Source organism: Gavialis gangeticus, unplaced genomic scaffold, assembly GCF_001723915.1.
Source record: "Gavialis gangeticus isolate Ggan-Ray unplaced genomic scaffold, GavGan_comp1, whole genome shotgun sequence".
Lineage (NCBI taxonomy): Eukaryota > Metazoa > Chordata > Crocodylia > Gavialidae > Gavialis > Gavialis gangeticus.
In genome coordinates, this window is record NW_017728995.1 from 13,195,583 (window position 1) to 13,200,711 (window position 5,129).

Here is a 5,129-nt window from a genome sequence, read left to right on the forward strand (position 1 = left end):
GGGAGACAAGGGGGGATAAATAGTGGAAAAGTCCCTGGGAGACAGGCTGGGTGGTGGGGAGAGAAGGGGATGAAAGGTGTATCATCTTTCTTATATACAAGTTCCTTTTGAAACCTTGCAGAATTACCCACTAGATAATACCACCGCTGATAGTGCAGCAAAGGCTAAGTACAGACATTCAAAAAGCCTCATGCAGAAATGATCTTAGTGTTTTGCTTTACTCTAACCACCCTAGGTGAGAACAGAACACTCTTTGGGGGGCAAGCTGGCTGCCTGCACTAGCAAAAGCCAACAGCTTGGGGGCACTCTTACACACCTCTCAGCATGCCCCACTAGCTCCCTGGACTGCTGGAGAGTCCAAGCCAACCTTGACTGACTGCCAGGCACAGGAGAGCCGTCCCTCTCCTCGTCCCCCCCCACTCTGTCAGCCACAGAAATCACAGAGAAGTAGGACTGGAAGGGACTTTAGAGGTCATTAAGTCTAACCCTCTGTCTGAGGCAGGTGTAGCCCTATCCAAACCATCCTGTACAGATCCAGACTCTAAATTCTGCATAAGACTGCCTGTAGCCCTGTTTCAAACCCCTGTAGTTCCCAAAGGGAAGGCAGATGGGAGTAAGCTAGCCAGGTAAGCAGCAGAAAGCTTCATGTTGTGACTTAGGGGAGGGAAGAGAAGGTAGGAAAGGTCATCCTGTGTGTGGGGCTTGGGTCTGGAAGCAGCTGTTCCCCACAGGAGATCCAGGGCCCTGGCAACATCATTTCTTACCTGCTGCTTCAGAGCTGAATGCAGCACCAAACAAGGGCCACTGGGCAGAGTAGGACATCTCTGCCTCCCCCCAGTCATGCTGTCCAGGAGCTGACCATGCTTTTGGTCTCTGGGGAATCACTGGGGGGAAGATCCACGGCCCATAGCCAAGTGAGGGAGGGAGGTAAGGAGTGAGCAGCTAGCAGTCCAGTGGGGAGTTCATGAGACAAGCAAGGGAACCAGGCTAGGTTTGGGATGCCCAAGGGACAGGATCCAGGTGGGATCCTGAGAGCTGGCAGGGGTAGGTTGGACATAGGCATCTCCCAGGAGCTGAAATGGGAGATGGGGACATCTGTCACACTGAGATCTGCCATGGATCAGGGGTGGGGTGGGGAGAGGTTCAGGGTAGGATCGCTTGGGGCCAGGTTGGACACACACATACACACACATGGGTTTCAGACTGGCTGGAAACAAGCAGCAGCAGGCTTCACTCCCTGTCTTAGCTCTTACACCAAATAGGTTAAACACCAGCTGGCTAGAAGATGAAGAAGAAGAAATAGTACTGCCCCCCCCCCCAACACACACACTTTGTGATTTCTCCCTCCCAAATTCCCCCCCCCACCTTCTTCTCACTAGCACAGAGAGCTGCTCCAATCCATGTGGTGGTAGAGACATTTTGTGCTATTCCAAACTTGATAGTGAGACTTTGTGAGGAAGATCACATTTGGGGGTGAACTTGGGTGGCCTTGGGTGCAGGGGTGGCTGATTACTTTCTCTTTCCTAGAGCACAGGCCTGGAGCTTCCCAAGCCTGGTGCATATCACTTTGGGATCTATCCACTTTGCACATGGCTCTTGCTCTGGCACATGTCTCTTTGCACATGGCTCTTGGTCTGACCTGATCCCTCTTCTTCTCATGCTCCCTTTTTCCTTTGCCCCTGCAACATCACTTCTTTTCCCTGCCTAGTTTGTTCCTGGTCCTGCTGAGGGGGGAGAGGCTGCCTGGCTACTCCTCCCCCAGCCCATGCTGCTGCTTGCAGGGAAAGAGATGGATGCACATCAAGAGAGGGGGACTGGGAGATGTATTCAGGAGGAGGTCTCTCTCTCTTTCTCTCTGTCATGCACATGCATACCATGAAAAAGAAGCTTGTGCAGAGATGCACAAGAGAAAAAGACTGTGATTGAGAAGGAGAGACAACCTAAAGGGAAGGGGACACACACAGACATCCCACCCCACCCCCAGTGCTCTGTGCCCAGTGCCCTACTGAGCACCAGCAGCAGCAACAACTGTGCTTTCTGCCCCACTGTGCTATGACCCCACCAGGCCCCATACCTACAGGGCACAGCAGCCTGCAGCCTCCACTTGCACACTCTGCCTGCTCTGTCCTGTCCTGTTGCTAGATGCCTGCTATTGGCCAGATCTCTGGGGGACCCAATCCTTTCTTCTGTAGAGGCTCCTTCATGCTGCCCCCTCCTCCCCACAGCTGACAGCTCAAAGCAATTAAGTTAGTCCAAGTTCCAGCACACCTCTATGGGAGTGAGGGAGCCACAAAGGCAGCTGGCAGCTTACAGAAGTTTGACCAACCAGTCTTAGCTAAATTGATTAAGCCTGACACTACATCCATCCATGTCTTAGACTGAATCCCGTCATTTTTAGACCAGTTTATGTAAACTGAACGTCTGTTTTGTTACAGCTTTAGACAGGTTTCCAATCAGTTATACCAGTTTATATGTAAAGTCTGTACCTCCCCCAAAATATTCTGAATTCAGTTTCTTCCAGTTACCACACAATACTACCATAAAATGAAATAATTTTTTTGGTACCTTTTTCTCCACTTAGCTCTGCTGAGTGCCAGCAATCGTTTAACTAACCAAACTATTATTATGCTTCCAAAAATAATGAAATGTGCACAACAAGGAAACAATACAAGGCTGACAAATCAACTAGCAGGACTGAAGTCTTGGATTTCAAAAATGCTGACTTCAACAGGCTCAGGGCATTAGTAGGGAGGTGATGTGGGACCAGGGATGGAAGGCAAATGGGGTGCAAGAAGAATGGTCATTCCTCAAGGACGTGATCCTTGAAGCACAAAACAAAATTTGTTCCCATGAAAAGGAAAGGTAGCAAAAGGGCTGGCTAGCCCTCCTGGCTCAATAAGGACATCATGGTCCTCTTGAAAAATAAAAAAGAGGCATACACACAGTGGAAGCTAGGAACAGTCCTCAAGGAGGACTATACAGTGGTCTGCACTTGTAGGGAAATGATTAGGAAAGCTAAGGCAGCGACTGAGTTTAAGTTTGCCAAGGGAGTCAAGGACAATAAAAAGTCCTTCTTTAGGTATGTAGGCAGCAGAAGAAAAACAAATGGAGATGTGGGGTCCCTGCTTAACACCTCAGAACAGCTGGTAATGGACACTCAGGAAAAAAGTGAACTCCTGAATGCCCACTTTACTTTGGTATTTCACCAGACCAAGGGGAAAGACAAGCGAGATAAAGATCACAGGGGGCATGGTGGGAATGATAGCCTTCCCACTGTGCTGAGCTGATGCAAAACCAGCTAGAAAAGCTATATGTTTATAAGTCAGCAGGGTCAGATGGACTTCACACGAGAGTGCTGATGGAGCTGGCTGAGGTCATTGTGGAACTCCTGGCAAAACTCTTTCAGAAATCGTGGCACACAGGATCGATCTCTGAGGATTGGAAGAGGGCCAACATTGTGCCCATCTTCAAGAAGGGGAAGAGGGAGGGCAATTATAGGCCAATCAGTCTAACCCCCATCTCAGGTAAAAACCTGAATAAAAAGTCATTAAAGAATTTATGTACGATACACTCATTGAGGGTAAGATTCTGAATGACAGCCAGCATAGCTTCGTTGTTGGTAGGTCTTGTCTTGCTAATCTCATCTCCTTCTATGAACAGGTTTCTTGCCACCTGAACACAAAAGAGAAGTTTGACATTATACACCTAGACTTCCAAAATACTTTTCATCTAATATCCTGCCATATTATTGTGGAAAAATTGGAAGATTGTGGGTTTAACTGCTCAACAGTTCAGTGGGTGAAAACCTGGCTGCATGGTAGGACCTAGAGAGTTCTCATGAATGGATCTGTGTCATCCTGGTGAGAAGTGCCCAGTGGTGTCCCTCAGTGGTCCGTGCTTGGACCGGTGCTTTTCAACATCTTTATCAATGATTTGGATGTGGAGGTGAAAAGCTTGCTGGTGAAGTTTATGGATGACACCAAGTTATGGGGGAGCATGGTCATGCCAGAAGATAGGTTGCAGATATAGGCAGACCTGGATAGATTGGAGAGTTGGACAGACCAGAACCAGATGAAGTTTAACACTCAGAAGTGTAAGGTGCTCCATCTGGGGGCAAACAATCCCCAACATACCTATAGGCTCAGTGGCAACAATTTGACTTGCACCATGGCTGAAAGGTACACATAGGGGTAGCAATCAACCATCGCATGAACATGAGCTGGCAGTATGATTCTGTAGCCAGCAGGGCAAACAACATGATGGCATGCATTAACCATTGCATCTCCTGCAAAACTAAGGAAGCGATACTTCCACTGTACTCCACACTGGTGAGACTGCAGCTGAGGCACTACATCCAGTTCTGGGCACCGCACTTCAACAAGGACATGGAAAAACTAGACAGAGTCCAGAGAAGAGCCACCCATATGATCAGGGATTTGCAAGACAAGCCATACAAGCAGAGGGTGAGGGGACATGGGCCTCTTCAGCCTATAGAAGAGAACTATGAGAGGGGACATGGTAGTGGCTTACCACTAAATCAGGGGAGTACATCAAGAACTTTGTGAACAGTTGTTCACCAGGGCACTCCTGGGGAAGACCAGGAGCAATGGATACAAACTCCTGGAAGGCTGCTACAGGCTCAATTCCAGGAAAAACTCCTTTACAGTCAGGGTGTCCAGACTGTGGAATAAACTCTCTCCAGTGGTGGTGCAGTCACCTATCCTAGAAATCTTCAAAAGGAGACTGGACAGTCACCTCATTGGGGACCCCAGTTGCCTTTTCCTGCCTAGTGCAGGGGGACTGGATTCAATGATCTACAAGGTCACTTCCAGCCAATGTTCCCTCTAAGGTGCGTGCATGCACAGCCACGCACAACTAAAAGTGTGGCCGCACACAGCCTTTTCAAGGCCGCACACCAGGAGAGGAGATGAAGTGAGGCGGGGGCAAGAGCCTGGTGTGGGCTCCGCCGGCTCCGGGAAAGTGCTCTGCTCCCCCGCATCAGGGCTGGGGAGTGGAGCACTTCCCCAGAGCCCGTGAAGCCCATGCGAACCCCCTGCCCCAGCCTCCATCTCTGCCTTGCCTCACCTTGGGGAGGGGCCACTGCCTGCCTTGAGTGAGGTTCATAGATT